Source organism: Panthera uncia, chromosome D2, assembly GCF_023721935.1.
Source record: "Panthera uncia isolate 11264 chromosome D2, Puncia_PCG_1.0, whole genome shotgun sequence".
In the NCBI taxonomy this organism is placed as follows: Eukaryota; Metazoa; Chordata; class Mammalia; order Carnivora; family Felidae; genus Panthera; species Panthera uncia.
Window position 1 is genome coordinate 23,056,248 of NC_064818.1, and position 24,285 is coordinate 23,080,532.

The 24,285-nt window shown below is 41.7% G+C and overlaps 1 pseudogene; it reads left to right on the plus strand.

Moving 5' to 3' along the window:
* The first annotated feature begins 370 nt into the window (after positions 1–370).
* Positions 371–24,285, plus strand: part of LOC125933112 (40S ribosomal protein SA-like) — a 41,107-nt pseudogene continuing 17,192 nt past the window's right edge.

Here is a 24,285-nt window from a genome sequence, read left to right on the forward strand (position 1 = left end):
CTGACTTCTCGTATTCTAGCCCCTGCACTCCTGCGCCTGTTTCTGGGAGGTGAGCTGCTGCCACCATGGAGCCTCTTTTACTCAGAGGAAACTCGAATTAAATGACCTGCCCAAAAGATCAGGTCAAAACTAGAGTCCCAGGCAGTGGTTACTAACCCTGGCTGCTTGTTAGAATCACCTGGAGAGTTAAAAACACAACCAAAAACAACGCCCAAGCTGCATCCTTAACAATCTAATTTAATTGTTCTGTGGAGAGGCCTCACCATTGGTATTTTTAGAAGGCTTCCCAGGGAATTCTAAAAAAATGCAGCCAGGTTTGAGAATCTCTGACAGATCTATCAACTCTCAGCCTAAATCTCAGCCAACCAAAATGCTTCACCTTATCTCACACACCAGCCCAGCCAGTCCAGCTAGGAAGTGCCTGGAGGTGGGCATCCGGGTTGCCCACCTACTCCCGTGGGAGCTGAGAACATTTGCCCAGTTTGCCGATCTGTAAAATGGGGACAAAGAGGTGGTGCTGAACTACTGATTCCGTCTGAGGCTGTAACGTGCCCTTCCTGGCACAGAGTCAGCACTTAGTGAATGCGCGTGGTGGTGAAGACAGATGCCACAGCCTTAGGGGCAGTAGTTTTGTGAACCTCATCCAGATTCCACAGCCCAAGGCCAGCACTTGGTTAGCCACAGGCACTCGAAACAATTGCTACCGCTTTTGTGAACATTAAGTTCTTCGAGTCAGTCCTGAACACACACACACGCACCACATACCAGTCTTCACACCAGCATATATGCCCAGGAAGTGGCCCCTTTAGCCACATTCTCTGTGGATGATCCCTGATGACAGATAAGTGAGGCATCCTGGGGTTATCAGTGCAAATCATGGCTGTTTTTACTGTTGGTCTGAGTGTGGTGAGGCGCAGGCAGGACGTCCCAATACAGAGGAAATGCAGAGAGGAATCTCTTACTACTCGCTTGCTTAATCATTTCCATTTAACACACAGTGAAAGCAGAACTTTGTGACACACTTGCCCTGTCTGGGCAAAGGTTCTGCTTTTTCTGGGAGATCTGGAAAAAGAAAAAAAAAGACCAAAAAACAAAAACCTTGTCCATGAGGGAGGGAGAGTATCTCAGCCTTTCATCCATTCCACTAGCATCCATGGGCCGTTTCCTCACGTGGGTGCCCTTGTGTGCACAGCGCTGTGGTGGGGGACAAAGACCTGAGCACAGGTTAGAGATGTCACTGCCCTGGAGTCAGCAGTGGTCCTGGAGAGAAGATGGAGGCATACAGGCAACCCCCAGTTTGAGCTGCTAGGACTCCTTTGCTTGGCTACCTGAGAGGGCTTTCCATCCTGTCAGGGAACCTCCCGGCAATGCTGATATTTTGCAGTATGCACCAGAACAGCTGTATGGTTACCAAACTACTGAGATGCTTCTGAATCAGTGGGCAAATTGCTGCTGCCCTCCCTCCTCCCCTGCTACCCTCCACTGCTCCCTTGAAAATGCCGCACTGAAAGGGTTAACTCCTGACACACAAGAGGTCTTGGGACAATGTTCTGGCATCATCCCAGCCTTCTGATTGGACAGTGCCCATGATGAGCAAGTTGTCCAACACTCCAAAATGTGCCCCTACCTCTTGATAAGCACAGCTGTGGGGTTTCCGTATAGAGAGATCTTAGGGTCCATAATCAGCTTGCAAGGTAGAGATTAGAAACCTGTCTTGAAGCTGCATATGGTTCAAGGGTTTTACTGCAACTGTATGTCTATTTGGGATAGCTTAGGGGAGCTGATGGCTATTTTAAGGGGCTAACATCCTTACCTCCACAAACCACTTCCTGGCAATTCTTCCATTCTCAGCTTAAAATGTTAGCATGCCTAACACATCCCCAAAGGCAAGGGAATTAAAAGCAAAAGTGAACTATTGGGACCTCATGAAGATAAAAAGCTTCTGCACTGCAAAGGAAACAATCAACAAAACTAAAAGGCAACCAACGGAATGGGAAAAGATATTTGCAAATGACATATCAGACAAAGGGCTAGTATCCAAAATCTATAAAGAACTCACCAAACTCCACACCTGAAAAACAAATAATCCAGTGAAGAAATGGGAAGAAAACATGAATAGACACTTCTCTAAAGAAGACATCCTGATGGTCAACAGGCACATGAGAAGATGCTCAACATCACTCCTCATCAGGGAAATACAGATCAAAACCACACTCAGATACCACCTCATGCCAGTCAGAGTGGCTAAAATGAAGAAATCAGGAGACTATAGATGCTGGAGAGGATGTGGAGAAATGGGAACCCTCTTGCACTGTTGGTGGGAATGCAAACTGGTGCAGCCACTCTGGAAAACAGTGTGGAGGTTTCTCAAAAAATTAAAAATAGGCCTACCCTATGACCCAGTAGTAGCACTGCTAGGAATCTACCCAAGGGATACAGGAGTGCTGATGCATAGGGGCACTTGTACCCCAACATTTATAGCAGCACTTTCAACAATAGCCAAATTGTGGAAAGAGCCTAAATGTCCATCAACTGATGAATGGATAAAGAAATTTATATATACACACAGGTGATGGGGATGCGGAAAAGCCAAGAGGGGCTAGTGAGCAACCCAACAATACCAACAGCAGAAAGCCAATGACCCCAGCTGGAAGGAAAGGAAGGAGGAGGTGGAATTGTGAGAGCCTAGAGTCATTGTCCTGGCAGATGCTGGGAGACTTGTGTTTATATACACAATGGAGTACTACGTGGCAATGGGAAAGAATGAAATATGGCCTTTTGTAGCAACGTGGATGGAATTGGAGAGTGTTATGCTAAGTGAAATAAGTCATACAGAGAAAGACAGATACCATATGTTTTCACTTCTATGTGGATCCTGAGAAACTTAACAGAAGACCATGGGAGAGGGGAAGGGAAAAAAAAAAAGGTTAGAGAGGGAGGGAGCCAAAACATAACAGACTCTTAAAAACTGAGAATAAAGTGAGGGTTGATGGGGGGGTGGGGTGGGAGGGAGGGAAGGGTGGGTGATGGGCATTGAGAGCACCTGTTGAGCACTGGCTGTTGTATGGAAACCAATTTGACAATAAATTTCATATTTAAAAAAATGTTAGGATGCCTATATTTCCAGGAAGTCCCCCATCATAAAGAAAAAGAAGACCAACTCAAAATACGGAAATCCAAACAAATACATTTTTTTTTAATTACTATTCAGAAGGATTGATAGTGGCGTTCCTTTGTGTGTGAGCCTTGCTCCGACTGGGAAACTTATCAGGAGTGCACCCACTGGCAAACTGTGGCACAGTCCCCATAGTTTATACATGACAGGCAGCTCTCGTGCTTGCTAGCAAGAGATTAATGTGTTCTGCCAGGACAGCAGCACTGCCTACAGGGACACCAAAGAAATGAGTATTTCATGGTGGACAGCATGGTCACTGAGCCTTGTTCTTCCCCTGTCTTGGCATCTGTCATCCCCAATGTCTCCTGGCTTCTTGCTGGGTTTGACCAATGGGAGGGATTGAAAGGTGATTGGACAGTGGGAGTGAGGGCAAGCCAGGGTATTTCCCCACCTTCCTCTCTGCCTCAGGCAGCATCCCAGGCTGCCGTCTCTAATGTTGGTGGTACCAGTTCCCACAGGACAAGTCTCCCAGCATCTGCCAGGACAATGACTCTAGGCTCTCACAATTCCACCTCCTCCTTCCTTTCCTTCCAGCTGGGGTCATTGGCTTTCTGCTGTTGGTATTGGGTTGCTCACTAGCCCCTCTTGGCTTTTCCGCATCCCCATCACCTGTGTAACCAATTCCTTGCATGAAATTCCCTCTGTTGGTGGTGGAAATTCTGTGTGGTGTCTCTTTGCCCAGTTGGACTGTTATTGATCCACTGACTAACTGTCCTCCTTAGAACATTCCTTCCCCTCCCTGGGCTTCAGTTTCCTTGTTTGTAAATGAAACTGGAGGAAGTATTCACCAAGCTTTAGTTAGCTTCTTGGCATCTATGGGTGTGGGACCCTGAATACTGGAGACCTACAACAATTGAAATATCCTTCACACTTCAGAGTGGTCTGGGAACAAGAACTTTATTTTGTTTTTTCCAAAGCAGTTTTCATTTTGAGCTGCAGCTTCAAATCCTTTCTTTGGAAACAGGCAGGGTGTAAATAACAAGGAATATATTTTAATTATGCCCTTTAATAAGCAATAGATTCACTGTTTCTTTCTTACCCATTTCATAATTTGACATTTCCTTATCTTGCCTTTAAGTGCTGGAGGTTGAAATGGTTTCCCTCTAGTCTCAATACTGTGCCATTTGGTGGTATGGCTTGTGTTTGCGACTCTTTTCTCAATTCCTTTTGCTTTTGTTTTTTTTAGGTTTGACATTTTTTGGCCATCTAAATCACCATCTTTCCAGGTTGAGAGATTCTCATCATTGAGTTTTTCCATAGAAGTTCTGCATGGATTGTGGTTTGGCTACAAAGTGGTTCTGTTGGCTTCCCATTTCCCCCCTCCAAGGACTAGGTTGTATGCAGCCCCTCACCTCCCTGCCCCACATACTCCCCTGGGGGCAGAAATTCTGCTGCAATGGCAGGGAGCAGCCCCCTGCAGGTCTTGTGGAGCCCTCTTGTGCCATCCTGGTGGCAAGGCCCATGAACTTCCTCAGCTGCCCCCTGAGCTTGGGAGGAGGCAAGACCTAGGCAACTGGAGAGCTGGAAGCACATGTTGTTCGTAGCCAGATCCGTCTCAGGAGTGATTCAGCAGGCAGTGACACATCCACTTCCTAGAACTCTGCTCTGAGAGGAAGGACAGGGATGGCCACACACGTGGCCTCACAGATGCAGCCCAAAGGTTTTGGAATCAGTCAACATTCCGTCACGTACTCACTTTGCAAACTTCTGTAATAATAATGGTCAGCAGTGTTTGTTAATCTCTAACAATGTGACATGTACCGAGTAAAGTTTTTCTGCTTGCATTATCTTGTTTGATCCATAGTCATATGGGATAGATTTTACAGGTGAGGAAGCAGGCTGAGAGCAATTAAGCAACTTGTCCAATACCATATAACTAGAAAGTGATGAAGCCAGGAAATATCTGGGGCCTGGTCTACTTTCCTAGTCCCTTTGCCATACTGCAAATGAATTACATTTTCTAAGTGTCCGGTATCTTGTTACCTTGTCTTTCACATCAGGATATTAGTGCCTGTCTTGCAGCATTATTTCATTCTCTCTCTGTCTTTCTCTCTCACTTAGCATTTATTGAGCTGCTATTTTATTTATGCCCTGACTTACATCTGGATAACAGTAAGACTCACTAGCCAAAACACACACACACACAACAACAACAACAACAACAACAAACAATGTAATTTCAATAATTCAATAAAGTATGCAAAATTTACCTGTTGAATGGGAGGTATTTGGGGAGTCTCTCTTAGGTGTTAACACAGGCCTGGACTCAAGTGGGCCCTCAGAATGCACATAAAGAATTCATAACATTGCATCAAAGCAATCTTCAAAACTGGAGTTATCACAGTCCCAGATTTGAAAATATATTACAAAACTACAGTAATCAAAACAATATGGCACTGCAACAGAAACAGACACATAGAACAGTGGGACAGAACAGAGACCCCAGAAATAAATCCACACTTTATATGGTCAATTAATCTATAATAAAGGAGGCAAGAATATACAATGAGGAAAATAGTCTTGTCAATAAGTGGTTCTGGGAAAACTGGACAGCAACATGCAAAAGAATAAAACTAGACCCCTTTCTTATACCATACACAACAATAAACATGAAATGGATTAAAGATCTAAATGTAAGACCTGAAACCATAAAACTCCTAGACGAAAACATAGGCAATAATCGCTTTGACATTAGCCTTAGCAACATTTTTCTAGATATGTTTCCTCAGGCAAGGGAAACAAAAACAAAAATAAACCATTGGGACTATACCAAAATAAAAAGCTTTTGCACAGTGAAGGAAACCATCAACAAAACAAAAAAGGTAACCTACTGAATGGAGGAAGATATTTGCAAATGATATATCTGATAAGGGGTTAATATCCAAAATATATAAAGACTTTATACAACTCAATGCTAAAAAAAAAAAGAAAGAAAAAAAAACGGTTAAAAATGGGCAGAGGATCTGAATAAACATTTTTCCAAAGAAGACATACAGATGGCCAATAGACACGTGAAAAAATGCTCAACATCACTCATCAGGGAAATACAAATCAAAATCACAGTGAGATATCGCCTCACGAATGTCAGAATGGCTAGACTCAAAAACACAAGAAACAAGTGTTGGCAAGGATGTGGAGAAAAAGGAACCCTCATGCACTGTTGGTGGGAATGCAAGCTGGTACAGCCACTGTGAAAAACAGTATGGAGGTTACTTAAAAAATTAAAAATAGAAATGCCAAATGATCTAACAATCCCACTATTATTTACCCAAAGAAAACAAAAACACAAATTTGAAAAGATCTATGTACCCCTATGTTTATTGCAGCTTTATTTACAGTAGCCAAGATATGGAAGCAGACCAAGTGTCCATCAATAGATAAATGGATAAATAAGATGTGATACACACACACACACACACACACACACACACAGACACAGGAATATTACTCAGCCATAAAAAATAATGAGATCTTGCCACTTGCAAAAACATGCATGGACCTAGGCGATGTATGCTAAGTGAAATCAGTCAGACAACAAAAGACAAATACCATATGATTTCATTTATATGTACAATCTAAAAGAATAACAAACAAAAGCCATGCTCTTAAGTATAGAGAACAAACTGGTGGTTGCCAGAGGGGAGTTTTTGGGGGTGGAATGCACAAAAATAAAGGGGATTAAGAGATACAAACTTCCGGTTATAAGATAAATAAGTCATGGAGATAAAAAGTACAGCATAAGGAATATAGTCGATCATATTGTAATAACATTGTGTGGTAAAATATGGTGACTACACTTATGGAGAGCACTGAGTGATGTACAAAATTGTTGAGTCACTATGTTGTACACCTAAAACTAACAAAACACTGTATGTTATATATACTTCAATAAAAAAGGGAGAAAAAGAATTCATGACACTGTGAAACAATGGAGGCCCACATCCCATTTGCACATGTGGAGCATGGTCCAGCATAAGCAGAGAGCAACTTGCAGGGCACGTGGAGCCATCAGATCTTGTCTGTGTCTTTTTCTGTCCAAAGCTCTGATGGAGAACTAGCTGAGATCAGAGTCTGAGGCAGCGGGCTGGAACTGAGAAGCTATCTGGAGGTAGCTGGAACCAGGCGTGGCAAGACAGCAGCCCCTTTCCATTTGGGAATTTAACATTCAAGGTCTCTATAGTTCAGCAGCATAGTGAGGGGTCTCTGAGAAAGAAGAAAAGGGGTCTCTGAGGAAGAGTGGGTAGGAGGATGGGTGGAGCGCAGATAGCAATATTTGCAGGGCCACCACCTGACTCACTCTCTCTAGAAGATAGTTGCATCTTAGCAGTAATGAGCTATCCTGCACTCCTGGTTGCTAGTGGAAGGAACCCTTTAGATATGTAAAACCAAACTTATTCTTGGGTTGGCAGGGAGGAGCCATCAAAGAAAGAGATAATGGAATGAAGGACCTTCAAGCATCAGTTCATGTGAGGTGTTAATGGATCCATAGGCCCTGAGAGATGACTACAGAGGCATTAGCAGAACATTTCTGTAGTCGACTCTCTAGGCTTTGCTGACTTACTAGACAACTGGGTGATCTGTGCACTGCTTTACAGGAGAATGAGGTGTTGCCTGGGTGCCTTCAGGAGAGTTGTGTCCTAGCTGGAGGTCATAGATCTGGACCATGGATTGTACATCCTTCCTGAGCCATGTCAGATATTAAAAGTTCCGCTTCTTGGGGCACCTGGGTGGCTCAGTTGGTTGAGCATCCAACTTCAGCTCAGGTCATGTTCTCACAGTTTTTGAGTTCGAGCCCTGCATTGGGCTCTGTGCTGACAGCTCAGAGCCTGGAGCCTGCTTCGGATTCTGTGTCTCCCTCTCTCTCTGCCCCTCCCGCACTGTGCTCTTTCTCTCTCTCTCTCTCTCTCAAAAATAAATAAACATTAAAAAAATTTTTTTTAAGTTCCCCTTCTCTGACCTCTGGAGGTAGAATGCCTTTTAGGCAAAGAGCAATCAATTTGCAGCTTTGGATATATATATATATATATATATATATATATATATATATAGTGGCAATTTTACATACATCTTACAGTGGACAGCACCAACCACTTGGATTCCTTAAGCATTGTAACCACACAATCTGTGTCTTTGCTTTACATACAGCTCGAAGCAAACACGAACTGGAGGGGGAAGGATTTACAAACAACAACAACGACGACGACGACAACTTAATTGGCCCCCAGAGAGAGTAGATGCCAGAGAAAACACCATGTTAGGCAGGCCATAGCAACATTTACACTACTATTTCCACCAGTCTGCAAAGGAAGCCATCTTTCCCCAACAGAGAATGGGAAGCCTGGGGAGAGAGGCAGAGAGGAGATACAAATGGGGAGATAATAAAAGAGGGAAAAGATGAGGAGGTGTGTTGTCTGGGGAAAATATTCCTAGAATAGCAAACATGCCTGTATTCACACCAATTCCTCCAAGGCCTCCCTCTCTGGGGAGACTTCTTGGAGCCTCTGGTCACTACTCCCTTCTCTAAAGGCCCAGAGCCCTCTCTACTCTGTTCTCTACTGCATTGAAATGGTTTTTTCAACATGTGTCCTCACAGTTAGAATCTGAACTTCCCGAGAATAGAAAAATATGTCTTCCACGTGTTGGTATTACCTGTGTGCATCGCTGCCCCTGACACAAGGGCTAAAACGTTGATCGCTCAGTGTGCTTTTGTTGCATATAGGACTCTGTTTGTGAATGACCCCGTGCCTGTACTGTAATCTGCTAGTGCAGAGCAGACAGGGCCATCTGTCCCTTAGCTATAGGGCTAGGTCCCCATAGCGAAGTGAGTAGTCTCACCCAGTTAGATCTTCTGTTCTCCCCAAGTTCTTATGTTTGTAACTTTAACTTCTATATTAATACAAGCTACAATTGTCCCACATCATTGTTACGTTTTAAGGATCAGTGGAAAGGTATTAGAAAGTTTGCTCAAAGCTTGAAGATTGTTTTCATCCTAACACTAAGTGAAACACAAAAGCCAACCTCCATCTTGCGTCTATAGAAGGTCACGTGTACATGATCACATCTGCTGAAGATTCCAAAATTGAAACTGATTGAGGAATTAGGATGGTGAGAATATACACTTGTAGTTTTTCTCTTTAGGAGAAATTGTCTTTGTGGTGTTTTCTGTATTTGTACAAAGATAAATGAATAAATATGCAAACAAAGAAGTGTACAACAGATACATCGGCAGAGGGGGGAAGACCAGGGTCATGCTTCACTGTCCAAACTTCTTTTCCTGGATTAGCAAGCAATGCTTTTTTTCTAGCTGCACAGAAAAGGGCAGATTATTTAGAATAGGACAGTTCCTGGGTGCAAGAGGTTTTAAGAGAAAGCATCTGAAATTCATGTCACTCCTCCCTTTGGGGTTGTGAACTAGGGTTCTAGTGGTTGATTGCACTGGTTCACTCAGTATCAGGGAAAGGGCAAGAATTTTTCTATCCATTTCTGGTTGATGACATGCCCATTAGTCATCTCTTTTCTCTGTACTCAGAAACAGCGAATGTGCTGTGTTGCACAACGGCCTCTGGGAACTTGGGCAGGGCAACAGTCTAATGCTAGCGGCCTGGTTCCGGGTGTGAATCTTGCTATAAATCAAATGAACTTCATGAAACTTCTGTGGTTGCTAAGAGACATAGTATCTTTAAGTGTCAGTTACCATTTCCCTCGAAATTGCTCAAAAATCATCTATTGTTTGGCTTTAGAAGTTGCACGATATGCTACATTTTAAGTGACATGGGTTAAAATCTTGACTTCACCATTTTCTGGCTGGTGACCTTGGCTAAGCTACTTCTCTCCAAGTCTCATTTTTCCTTCTCTGTTAACAGGGGGTGGTGATAGGGAGCAGTTTCATACACTGCAAAACACTCCACCTATTGAACAACTCAATTCACATCAGATATGGGAATGTACATGATAAAGGTTGAAAACAGAAAAGGCATCAAAATATAAATGATTATCATAGGAGTCCCTGTGCCTCATTGCTTGAATATTATTTCTACCATATTTGAGACAGTAGGGGATGTGAACAAGACGTGATCTGACACCTCAAGTTGATAACTTGGGTTTCAAAAAGGAATTTGGGAATGATTTCATAATAATTCTTCACTTTACCGAATAATTAACAGTGGCTTATTATTATATATTATATATATATAATTATCCAGTAAGTAAATATAATATATATATTATATATATAATATATATATTATAATAACAGTCATTATTATTATTTTGTATTGTTATATGTTGTTATAATTAATGTCCTTAAGGAACCAGCTATCCTAGTTCATTTTAAGTATGATTTAATTCCCTAAATGTTGTTTCGAGCCCAATTTGCAAAGCCACAATATTGCAGCAGACCAGGTACGTGCTAATCTTTCCAATGGACATGGGTAAATGAGACTTCAAACGCCAGATGAAAAGGAATTGCATTTGCCCCCTCCGTGGTCTGTAATGTATACCTCTATCGTGTGTATGCTGATGTTGGCTGTGGAGCCCAGCCATGGTGTATGCAACTCTTTGCTCTGGGCAAATAGAAAAATCCCTTCCCTTGATCCTTTCCTCCCTGAGCCCTTTCTGGGCTCATCCTCTGGGCTGCATCCCTCACACCTGTGTCAGGGAGCCTCTGGTGGTCCTGGAGGGCTGCCCAGCCTCTGCCCTGGTGCCTTTGTCTCGGTTCCAGCTACGTGTGGTATTGACACACCCTGAGTCCATGCTTTAGAGAGTCCTTGTAGCGTTCCTCCTGCTTTTCCTGTCTGAGAACCATGACTTTAAGTCACTAAATAGCAAGCGACTTGGAATCCAGCTGCTGGGACTTTGGACTTCAACAACCGTGGCTGTGATCCTGACAGTGACAGTCATCAAGTACTCATCTGGGGACCCTGGGCAAGGTTACTTCAACATTTGAGAACTTGATTTTCCTCATCTGTAAATAGGGTAATAACATCTATCACATAATTTTTCCTATTATGAAGATAGGTGTTTTTAGCATGGTGCCTAAGAGTTAGCAAGCTAAGCAAGTAAGTTAGCAAGTAAACCATGAGTATCATTGCTGCTATTGTTATTATTACTATTATTATCATCATGTCAAGATCATCTTACAAGAACTATTATCAAGTAAATATCATTTTGGTCTTGGTGCAAGGACTATTATATAGGATTTTGTGGCTAGAGATTTTATAAGTTTACATACAAATGTGCATGATGTCCCCAAGGGCAAATGGATAATCATCTATACTTACATAGAAACCCAAAGCAGGATAACTAACAATTTCTTTTTGACTTTGGAATGCCCTACACAAGTGTGTGTGTGTGGATGCGCTGACAAGCATGGGCACACCCAGGCTTACCTCCAAACCACTTTTAGCTTGGTTTAACATAGAAGCAGATGAGATCTGTGTTCCCCAACATTCATCAGCAAACTTAGGGATGAGAGTGGTCCAGCCTACCTGAGGGACAGAGAAGAAAATGTTATTGCATTTAGTTTACACACTTGGATTTAGTCCATATATGGAGAGTCAAGGCAGCTTGAAACAGAGAGAAAGAAGAGGAATGGCTGATAATGCTCATAAATAAATAAATAGATAAACGAACAAACCAACCCCCAAAAAAGGAATTTAACTGAGCAAGACATCTGCACTTTTCTTGCAGCTCTGTGAGAGAGCTAAGAATGTTTGCCTGGAGAGAAGACTTGAAGAACCCTGGTCTCTTTCTTCCAAAGTTTGAGGGCCATCATGCCCATCATGTAGAGGAAGGCGTTTGTTTTGTTTTGTTTTGTTTTGTTTTGTTTTGTTATGTTTCCTTACTGGATAAACAGGACCAATGAATGAGAGTAAGAGAGATCAAACTGGGCTCAATAGAAGGAATAACTTCTTAACTGTAATCAGTGATCCTCAAAATGGACTGAATTGCCTCTGGGCCTCTAGTTTTAAGTTTTGTTTTGTTTTGTTTTTTCTAATGTTTATTCATTTTGTGAGAGACTGAGAGATACAGAGCATGAGGAGGGGAGGGGCAGAGAGAGAGGGAGACACAGAATCCGAAGCAGGCTCCAGGCTCTGAGCTGTCAGCATAGAAGCCAATGCAGGGCTTGAACTCACAAACTGCGAGATCATGACCTGAGCCAAAGTAGGCCGCTTAACCAACTGAGCCACCCAGGCACCCCGGGATCCCTGGTTTTTTAAGGGTTCAAGCAGAAGTTGGGTGCCCATGTCTCAGGGATGTTGTAGATGAGTGGAGGAGGGGATGGTTGCAATAACCTCTCTGATCCTCTTTAAGATTAAATAAAATTTTACCTCAATATAGAATTTCTATGCTTTGTTTTCCTGAATATTAAAATAGATACGATGTCACTTAACAATCCCATCAAATGGGTTGTTCCTTATTAAAATGTGCAAGAAATGGAATTTGCAACTATGCTATATAAATAGATATTATCTTTGAATATTGAAAATACATAATGTACAGAAAGCTAAATCATTTTCAACTTTCCAAAATAGGTTTGTAGGATCTATCTAGGAGAAGAATCTCTAAAAATATCTTTTAATTCTTTATAACTTAAAAAAATATATAATATAGGCCATCCCAAAGACATGACAGAATTACCCACTGTGAGTTGTATCAGCCAAATCTTTCAGAAATCCTGATTTATGATAAGGCATCCCTAATGATTTGTTCATAAAAAATCCCATGTGAGGATCTGTATATGTCTCATATGATTCTAGCAGCTCCCCATGAGGTAGATATTTTTAGTGTTCCCATTTTACAGAGGAGAAAAATAAAGTTCAGAGAGACCAGGAAACTTGTTCAAGGTTACCCAGCTAAATGTGGAGCTGCCTGACTCCCTAGCCCCTGCTCTTTCCACTATGTCACCCTTCATGACCACTTCCTGTCTTGCCTGAACAAACACAGTTCAGGTCAAACATCCAAGCAACAATGACGCGCCCCTGTCACACCTCCCAATTAAACCCTATAATTTTGAAGTCTGAGTTGGAAATCCTTTGGCTCTGTGTTCTTGTCTGGCCTTCCCAGAAAAAAAAAAAAGAAGTTTATTTTTGAGATATGCCTCTCTCAGAACGGCTAGATATTTTCAATGGCCATTCATACATGGACCATGTTGAACTGGAAATATAAGTCATCACTTCACCTCACAACAGAGACTACCCCTTTGCCCCTTGCTCCCAATTTGGGGGTTTGTTTCAAGGAGGGGGTTAAGGCTATTAGTAGGTCCATGGAGGCTATAAATAGAGCCCTGGGCTTCAGCCAGCTCACCATGTTTATGTTTTGGGGTTGCACTGCAACTGTTGTTGGTAATTATAGACGCGTGGGTGAGGATGGGTACTGATGAATAGTTCCTCCTCTTGGTTTCCTTTTTGCACAAGCCCAACACTGGGGGTGTCTGAACTCACAATCCCATCATAAGGTCCCTCATGTCTACTCACTGCTGTTATTTCCTGGCCAACTCAAGGAACTAGAGAGGCTGAAATATTTCAAGATAATTCGCAACACCATGGGCATCACAACCTGTGAAGTCAATGCCTTCCTAAAAAGAAATAATGTGACACCAAAAGAAAATTGTTTCTCCTGACTGCGGATAGTATAAACAAGATTTCCGCCTTTGTGATTGACAAAGCATTTTCCAGATAAATGCAGATAAATGTGTAAAGAGGATTCACAGGTCTAACTGAAATGATGATCTGCAAGGGAACTCAGTGAATCATAGTGCTTTATGTCCAGTAAATTGTTATAATCTGTAATATCATTTCTTTGGGTACTCCAAGGGTACTTGCAACCTCTTAGCCAGTGAAGTGGGGAAGTTACCTTTTCCAGATATTCTCTTCGTTCTCTGGTGTGCCAAGAGAAAGGGTTGGTCATAGCTCCAGGATGCTCCCCAAGCCAACCACGAGGCTACCAGAATAGTCAGGCACATCTGATTCTAACCAGTGGTACATGGTTCTAACTGGTGGTAGATGAAGCCAAGAGGAAGATACTCATACAGTATCCAAGGACAAGGTTCTGAGGTCAGGTCATTAAATGATAGGTAAGCAGTGAAAGGAGCCAGTCACAAAGGGCCACATATTGTGTGATTCCATGTGTATGAAGTGTCTGGAACAGGCAAATCTATACAGACAGAAAGTCGATTAGTGGTTGTCTGGAGCTGAGGGGCACAGGAGGTTGGAGCGTAACGGACAGCTAAGGAGTGTGGTTTTTCTTTTTGGGTGGTGAAATGTCCTAAAATTGATAGTGGTGATGGACATACAACTCTGTGGATACACTAGATGCCACTGAAGTGGCTTTAATTGGGTGAATTGTGTGGTATGGGAAGTATATCTTAATGAAGCTATTAAAAATAAAAGTAAGAAGTAATACATTTGGGGAGCCGAGCTATGAAAAACCAGAAAAGTTGGATGAGGAGCAGTGAGATGGAGAGTGCTAACAGGAGGTGGTCTGCTGGGTGGTCTTGGGAGGGAGGTCAGGTTACTCTGGGCAGAGGGTTTATGCAGTTACAAGTACAGCTCGTGTGTTTTGAAAAGGACTGAGGTGGATACTGCCCTCATATAAAAGGCCTCTGGAGATCACACCAGGGTTACTATAATCTACTTCTCAAATCCTAGAGGAATAAATCTGTTTAAAAATCATATCTGGTCGGCTTGGTGGATCTCACTCCTGTGATAGGATTATGCCTATGGATAAATTAACTTCATTTTTTGGAGCCTAATTAGAAATCTAGTTTGTGCATCGTTATTTTCAAGGGGTTAATAGTTCTTCCAGATGGTGGTATTTTTCTGTTTTTATTTTATCAGAGAACTCAAAGAGTTCCCAAGTTAGCCCATCATTAGAGTAGGAAGGTGGTTTTAGTTACATTTGAGGGAAAATCAAAATTACTCCAGTATTTCAGCAATAAATAATGGCTGAGGAGCCATTTGTACACAGTCCAGTTCCAGATATGATGATTTGAGACTTTTTTCATGTAGTATTTAGCATGCCTTGGTCCTTCTGTAACCCTTCAACCTTGACTCCCACTCTGTCTCACAGAGATTCAGAACTGCAGCCCCAAACGTTTGTCTACATTTTTGCTTTTGTTGTTCATTCTATCTAAATCACCCTTTCTATTTCTCCATACTTGGCTAATTCCTACCTATTCTTTAGGAATCTTCCAAGAAGCATTCTCCAAATTTTCAGGATCGACTGGGAGTCCTTTCCTATATTCCCATAGTATCCTGTTTATACACATTAACTGAATTATAAAGGAATTATCTGTTTGTTTGTATCCACACTGGTCTGGAAGCTCCTTAGGGCACATCACTATGTCTCTCTGTCCTTAGCCATTGGACTAATTCCCAGAACCTAATATATCTTAATAAATGTGAGCTGAACCCCTGTGCAATGGCCACCTGTGAAGTCTGGCCAAAAAAACTTGATGCTATCCCTCTTAATCCCAAATATCACTCCAATAAATGGGCCCATTCAAAAGTCTCATGGGCTACAGGTCATTCTTAGTGTCCACAGGCCTAGCACAAGGCAAAGAACACAGTAGACCCTCCTTAAACATTCACTAAACTGATCTATTTATAGTCCTTGACTGTCATATGTTTAACGATCATACTGCCCACACTTTCAATATCTTAGACACTCCTACCCCTGAATTGTTTTCCACATGCTGCGTTCAGATGCTCATTCATTAGCTGACAAAACAACACTGGGAATTTTCCTGTCACAGAGCTGTGTAACTCTTCAGTTTTTACAGTGGTACCATCTTAGTAATGGAAGGTTCATGCAATTGTCTGATTATTCAAATATTCATTTATAAAAATGAGTGGGAAACAGAAAAAGAAAATGCTGATATTAGTAAAAATAAGCAGAGAGGTCTCATCAGTTTAATAAAATTAGGACAAAAATAGAAATGATTAGATATGCTAAAAGTGGCCAGTCTTTGGTCTCAATTAGATGTTCAATGAAAGATAGGTTGATTATATGTTCAGTTATGAAGAAAAAGAACAAATTAAACAGCACAGTGAATATGGATGTGTGGTGTCAAATATAGTATCTAGAAGGCAAGGCATAGTTGCATTTTTATAATTATTTTTTAAATCTCTGGGAGTCCTTCCACCCCTTAAACTAATATCTAAGTCTATTATTTGATATCCATCCTTTTGATTTTCATATGTTTTCATGAATGCATTATATATCAAAGCAGGAAGTGACTTATGTCAGATTAGAGATTCCTGAAGCTATGTCCAGTACCAGAAATCTTTGGGAGGAGTAGTAATACTTTGACAGGAAATACCCAACAGAGGACAAAACTCAAAGATGATATCTTGGCTATAGTCTTATTGCTAAGTGACTAAAAGCATGGACATAAAGAATGTAGATACATCTGGATCACCTAACAATGTGTCCTGATCAAGTTACTTAATCCCACAAACTTCAGTTTCTTCATTTATAAAATGGGAGTGGTAATAGTAGCTATCCAAGTAGATGCCTGTAAGATACAAATGAGTGAATATATTCAATATGCTTGGTCCAGTGCCTGGTACTTCCTCTGAGCTTATAATATAGAAACCGTTGTGTAGGAGGGAGAGAGAATGGTGGAAGGAGCCATGGGAGGAACTAAATTTGGCCTACTTCACACACTGTCTAGGGCCCCGCTGGATCCTGAACTCTATTAAAAACTTGACATGGGAACACTTAACAACTTCTATTACTTCTCCCAATCTACCCACTGGGTCATTCTGGCTTCTGCTGGGTTGAGTGGGAGTGTGCTATTTATTCACCTAATGACTCCTTCCAAGTTAGAGAAGTTGGAAACCCTGACGGTTGTTCCACCCGTTACTTCTTTCAGTTCACCACCTCTGCACTCAGGAAGGTGTGTCTTCTGTGTTCTTGTCAATCTGTGTCTTGATTTTTCAGTTGTCTGAGGCTCCCAGTTCTTTGAAATAGGTGATTACGACTCCACAATTATACAAGTAGAAGAGGCGGGTTTAGGATATGCTGTTAATAACAACACAGGGCAGGCAAGCTCTGTGTGATGGGTACAGGGCACCATCACCTCCTGGGACACACATTCACCACCCTGACCCTCTGGCGTGTCGGGGCTATACCCTCATTTCCACTCTGACAGAATTCTTGCCTAGGTTCTTCTTTAATGGCTTATTAGGGTTTAATTACATGACTTATTACTGTTCAACACTTATTATTATTTTTACCCCTGTAAAAGTCTTGGACTTCTCTGGTTGCATCTGGATCTGGAACGCCCTCAGGGAGCAAGTCCAGTTTCAGCAGAGATGGGGAGGGGAGCAGCAGCGGAAAACATGGAAGAAAATGAAAGACGAGATGAAAGAAAAATACTCAGGATCATGATGGCAAAGGAGCCAGCCCAGGGCCAAGAACACAGTGGAAAGTGCTCAGTGGTTTAAATGTTCACCTTTAAGTCTTTCTCCTCCCATCCAGCTGCCCTAGCCTTTTCGCTTGTGAAATAACTTGCAGACAAAAATCAGTAGTTCCAAATATTTTGGCGAAGATCTCTCCTTTTCATAGGCAAGCCTTTCACATGCATTGTCAACACTCACAGTCTCCATTTACTCACCTCCCACCTGCTCTTCCACCACATCTTGTCCTCCTTGCCTGGTGCCCCACTGTAGCCACTCTACCTCAACACCACTGATGGCCTTCTCCAGCAGGCTTCCCCTGTCCACACCTCACTGGCCTCCCCCAAGTGTCTGACATTGTGGATCATGTCTTCATTTCAAAACGCTCTTCCCTGCCTTCTTGTATCCAGCTCGCCTTCCTTCTCTTCCATAGTTTCCCTTTCTGGCCCCTTTTTCTTTGCCCACTTCTTCCAGTTGATGAGTCCAAAGATCTGTCCCTGACTTTTGGTCCTTCTCATAGAACATGGCCATTCTCAGCCATGGTTTTAACCACCTACATGTAAACAACTTTCATGTTTTCTTCCTCACCTCTGACCTATTTTCTTGAGCATCAAACCCACTTAAGCAAGTGCATGCTGGGCCTCTCCACTTGGGCAGCCCACAAACATCTCAAATTGAGGAGGCACAAAACTGAGCTAGTTCTCTTACACTCTCTCCTCCCCATGTCATTTCTGGTCACTCAAACCAGAACCCTGGGCGTTGACTCGGCTCTCTCATCTTCCTTCACCTCCCAACCGCTCCTTCTACCACACGGCCATCAAGTCTTGGGGATTCCAGCTTTCAAAAACTTCTCTACCCCTTCTCTAACCCTTTCACTGTCACTGCCTCAGCTTCATCTCTCATGTCTTCTGTGAATTATTTTGATAGCCTCTCAGCTGGTTTTCCTGAGTCTTTCAGACCTATTCTCCTCTTGGTTACCCAAGTGACCATTCTAAAATGAAGGTCTGTTAAGTCACTACATTACTTAATGTCTAGCCAGTGGCTTCCATTGCTTACAGGGTAGAATAAAAACCCCTTTGCACAGTCTGCAAGGGGCTTTTTCACCTTGCCCCCATATTTCATCTCTAATCTTCTCCCTTTCCTCCCTCCAACTTAGACCCTAGCCGTCAAACTTTTAGAAGTTCCCCCAAAGCATCATGCTGTTCAACTTATTTGCAAATGTATATATATATACATATATATAGATATGTATATATATATATGTATACACTTATATATATTGCATGTGTACCTCATTGCTGCCTAGGCAAGTGCCTATTTACTCTTGGAGGCCCAGCCTATGCATTCTCTCTCTCTTGTCTTCTCTAACCACCTCCTTCCCCACCCCCTCCTTAGAGAGCGGAGTACTTTCTCTGATCTGCACAGTCTATCTTTGTAAGGTATCTACCACACTTGTTTATCTGTCTGTCTCTCTGCTAGACTGAAAACTCCTTTGGGGTAAAGGTGATGTCTTACCAGTCATTACCCTCACCCTTGTGCCCAGAGCCTGCCATAAAACAGGCATTTTTTTCCATGTGTGATCGATAAATGAACACAGTGCCTCATTATCCTTCTAATCAGCCAGAATGGAAAACTCAAGCAGCCACCTTTGACAGCTCCAGTTTCAGTCTTGGTTGCTCCGTCTGGGCAGCTCAGAGCAGCTTCCTGGGCCTTCCGCCAGTTCAGAGAGCATCCAACCTGCTACAGAGTGTGCACTGTCATTTGCTGAGCAGGAGTCAACAGTGATCCTGCTGATAGGGTGGCCTTTGCCTCCTTGAGCCTCAATCCCACACCCTACGGACTGCACATCTTTTAAGGTCATGGTCAGGGGCGGTCCTTATCAATCAAACATCAGTAGACAAAAAAATCCCACTCTGGGATATGGTGAGACACACTGGTTTCAAAACATTGCAGATCGTTAAATGAGTAATGCTAATGTGATCTCAGAATAGTAAACACACCCCCACATGGATAATGATATTAGTTGCATTATCTGAAAAGGAACAAAAAGCAACATTTGGCTGCAAGGACTATGAAAGAGATGTCTGTATGGGCAATTCAAGTTCAGTTAGGGCAGAAAAATTACATTTTTTAAACTCCCCACCACCCCATGTGGGCACACAATCCAAAATCAAATCTTTTCTCTGGGATAAGTATATGATTTGGGGGAAGGGAAGTAAAGGAGGGAGCGCATGCTTAGAGGAAAAAAACAAAGGCCTTCATTTTCTAAAACTGTCATTCACTCTGATTGGGAAAGAATTTCTCAAGAATTGTGAATGTCCTGCACAGGAAGTAACACTTCATCACACGGCTGATAATCAGCCTCGTGCTTGCCAGGGATTGGTTTTTCCCTTCTGTGGTGAGAGGATAGTCTCAGGCAAGCTTGGACATCTTCCCCACCGGCCTGATAGTCATTTAAACATATCTAGCACCTCTCTTCCAAAATGTTTGAGTGCATTGGTCCTGTGGCATCATATTCATATGGAAAACTCACAATAGCGGGTGGGGGTTGTCTGCAGTTTCAAAGGGTTTCCATGGAGCCAGACCAACACCGTCCCCCAAATAGCCTTTTCTAAACAGGGCAGCTTGCATGGAGCCTACGCATGTATCAAGTGTAACAAAATGTACTTCTTTCACCCTCCAGCTAACTTGCCTGTCCCCTTCTCTCTCTGATACTCAGTTCTTCCTCCCCCCAGAAGTCAGCATCTCAAAGGACTTTTATCCTTAAAGAAAACAACCCAGTCAGTTAATTCACTCTAAGATGCTGGCAACACAATATGACTAATGTTTACGCTTAGAAGAAAGATAAGTACTTTATCCAAAGGAATGGCTTGCTAATGGTGAAGTTTCTCACCTTATCACGGGAACTGGTGGGGTTTTCCAGTGCCTCTCAAGCCTATTACATTGGTGGCCATCAATGATGAGGATACATAAGCATGACCCTCATGTCTGGGTCATACTTTATTCCCTAACACGAGGCTGGTAGCTTTCTTCATGATTGTCAAGTTGCCTTTATACAGTGCCTGTTTTAGCTTTTTTCAGAAGCACAGAGCAGAGTAAGTTAAATCCCAAGTCTCCTTGCCCCATACCCAAAGATCCTTAGCATATTGCTACTCTATCCTAGACTTCTTTGATAGAGAGGACACTGACTAAGAAGGGATAGGGAAGTTGTCATCACATGAGCCCTTAGGTATGTCATTTTTAAGATGCAAGTCATATGGTAATCTTACAACAGATACATAAGGGTACTCATGCATCTATTTACTTATTAATCACTTAATAAGGTCTCCCTGAATGCCAGAAATTATTCCAGAGACGCACCAAAAATCAAAATTGACAAAGTCCCTTCCCTGGTAGAGCTTAAAGCTAGAAATTGGTTTAAACTATTTCCATCTGTCTCCAAAAAGCAGAACTGAGACAAATGGGTAGGAGTCTCAGGGAATCAGATTTCTGTTTCATATACTATACGACCAAATATGGAATGGTAATGAGCTCCCCATCACTGGAGGGCTGTAGGAAGAAGCTACATGATTACTCGATACAGAGAGATTCATGCATGAAGCTGGACTAGATCCATTGCCTTCAGCTTTTTCTTTTAGCAGCAGGGATCTGTTTTCAAACTAAATCTTGCCTTAATATATTCAAAAGCAGAGTTACTGTGATTGCAGTGGCAAATGTGGATCTAGAGGCCTCTCTGAATGCTCCTCTCTCCTCCAAAGCCTAGATACCTACATGAGATGAGATGTGATGATCATGGAGCTCCCAGCTTACCCTAGTGTCATGGGGATCTGTGAAGCTAAGCAGGATGGCATAGGTTTCTCACCTCCTGCTTACTTACTTCCACTTTTTCCTGAGACTCTGGGGAAGCCAGATAAAAGGGTCAGAGATTCTGGGGACATAACAGGACGCTTAATGAGTGCTGTTTAAGAATGTCAATATGAGCCAAAGACAGTGTTTTGGGTGGACCTGAAGATCACAGCATGGCTCCCTCAGCTCCAAGAACAGCACATTGCCTGGCATCCTGCACCTTAAGGAAAAGCCCACGGGTTCAAAAGGATGAAATAGACCTTGTGGGAAGAGGGTAAAAGACTGGAGAGAGAGAAGGCACTCACAGGCCACTTGCTGAAAGACATAAGAACTCATTTGCACCATTCTCTGGTGGCCCCACGCATCCTCTTTATCTTCTAACGTAAGGCTTACTTTCTAGCAATGGACCCTATCATCTCATCCAGAGGTACCAGGTGTAACTATGGGACTGCACAGTATTCTGCAATCTGGAGCAGGAAGTTGGAGAAGTGTTCTCCTTCAGGCTTCGTGCCTGGAAAGTCCCATCCCCTTTGGGCATAGTGTGCTTGGAAAGGAAAACCTGAAAACCTTCAGCAACTCAGAGTACTTGAGGCTGGCAGCTTTTCACTGCTTGGGACTGGTGAAGGGATGTGGGATGTGGGAGAGGGGAATCTTGCAGCATGCAAGAGAGCTTGAGGGGGCACCTGGATGGCTCAGTCTGTGAAGTCTGGTTCGTGAGTTTGAGTTCTGTGTAGGGCTCTGCACTGCCAGTGCAGATCCTGCTTAGAATTCCTCTCTCCCTCTGTCTTTGCCCCTCCCCCACGCATGTGCGTGCTCTCTCTCTCTCTCTCAAAATATGTAAATAAACTTAAAAGAGAGAGCTTGAAGTCTTCCCAAGCATATAACCATCACATAAAGCTTCAAGTTTGCCCAATCATACCTTATTATCCTTCCAAATAGAATTTTCCTGACAGTTCTAGAAAAGTTCATTGAAACTGGACTCACATCTTCTAGTTCACAGTCTACAAAACTGTGAGCAAAAGTGAGTCAGGTGAGCTTTTCTTAAACCCGTGATTTTTTCAAGTGTGTAACATACCTGAAACATGATTTGGAAGGAGATGTTAATAGGTGTTAGTAGAATTCAGAAGAGTACCACTTTGGGAAACTCTGGTTGAAACAAAACTGAGCAAGTTTCCATGGAATGAATAAGGCACAGGAATGAAAGCACAGCATAGGGAATACAATCAGTGATATTACAATAGCATTGTAAGGTGACAGATGGTAGCTACTCTTATGGTGAGCACAGCATAACGTATAGAGTGCTGAATCACTATGTTATACACCTAAAATTAATGTAACATTGTATATCAACCATACTTCAAAACAATTGTGCAGATTCATTATTTTAGGAATTTTCAGACCCTTGAAAATGTAAATTGCGACTCTCCAAGAAGAGAAAACAGTATACAGGATTTCCCAATTTCATTTGAACTCCAAATACTTTTTCTCCCAGGGCAACTTAAAACACTCCAGTTTCCTGAAACACACTTTGGAAAATGCTCTGATAAGCCAAACACTTAACCAATTCTATGAATTTAGAGTTTTATTTTTCATTAAAATAAGTCAGTATATCCAAAGTACATCAGTGTCTTATCCACCATCTTGGGAGACAGGACTGCATGTAGATGAATTGTTTACACAAATGAAGTTTCAAACACCCAAACCATTCAACAATTTTATATAAAAATCTTTCTAAAGTGTACTACATGCCCTCTCTACTTTTGATTGTTAAAAACAAAACAATACTTTCTAAGCATGAAACTAAACACATGCTTATTTTCAAAAGCTTATAAATTTGGGAAAGAAAAAATAAGGCAAAAGTTAATCACAAATCCATAACTCTATTAACATTTGCTGTAATTTTTCTCATCTTATTCTGCATAAAATGTATGCTGAAGTGTTTTTAAATGTCACAATTCACTTAATGTTTTCTATATCATTAAACATTCTTTGAAAATATGTTTTAATGGCTCTGTCTGACCATCATCTGTAATCATCACTTAACTATTACTTTCATTGGGTAAATCTGTTGTTTTTATTATAAATAAGGATGGCATCTTTTTTGCAAAATCTTTGTGTCTATTTTTATTTCTCTTGAATAAATACCTGTAAGTGGAATTCATATGTCAAAATATATCTGTAGGCTCTTCATACATACAGTCAAACTGCCTTCCAAAAGATTTGTATCATTTATATATCCCCAGCAACGTAAAAGAGTGTTAATTTACAACACCCTTACCAACATTAAACATTATCATTTTTTTAAAAATCACTGTTAATTCGATAAGTTAAAACTGTCATAACTCTTTGACTTTTTACTACCATTAAATTTAAACATTTTAATATACTAATTTGCCACTAATATTTTCTACATAAAATATGCCCATTTTTTTTCTTGTGGGCTTAATATTTTTCTCATGGATTTGTGTGAATTCTGTTAAGATTACTGACTATACTATTTCTGACAAATAATTTTCACAACTTGCTCCTTACCTTTTAATTTGTTTACAATGTGTAATTAAATAATGTGGTTTTAATGTGTAAATATTAACATCTATTTATATTAAAATATGGTTCCTTTTTCTTTTTTTATTTCTTCCTTCATTTTCCTGCTTAGAAAATCCTTTCTCATTCAGAAGTCAGTGAATATTCATTAGATTTCTGCTGGATGTTTTATGATTTCATTGTTTAAATCCTTTTTTAAAAAATGTGGTATCAGGGTGCCTGGGTGGCTCAGTCAGTTAAGCATCCGACTTCAGCTCAGGTCATGATCTCATGGTTTGTGGGTTCTAGCCCCGCATTGGGCTCTGTGCTGATAGTTCA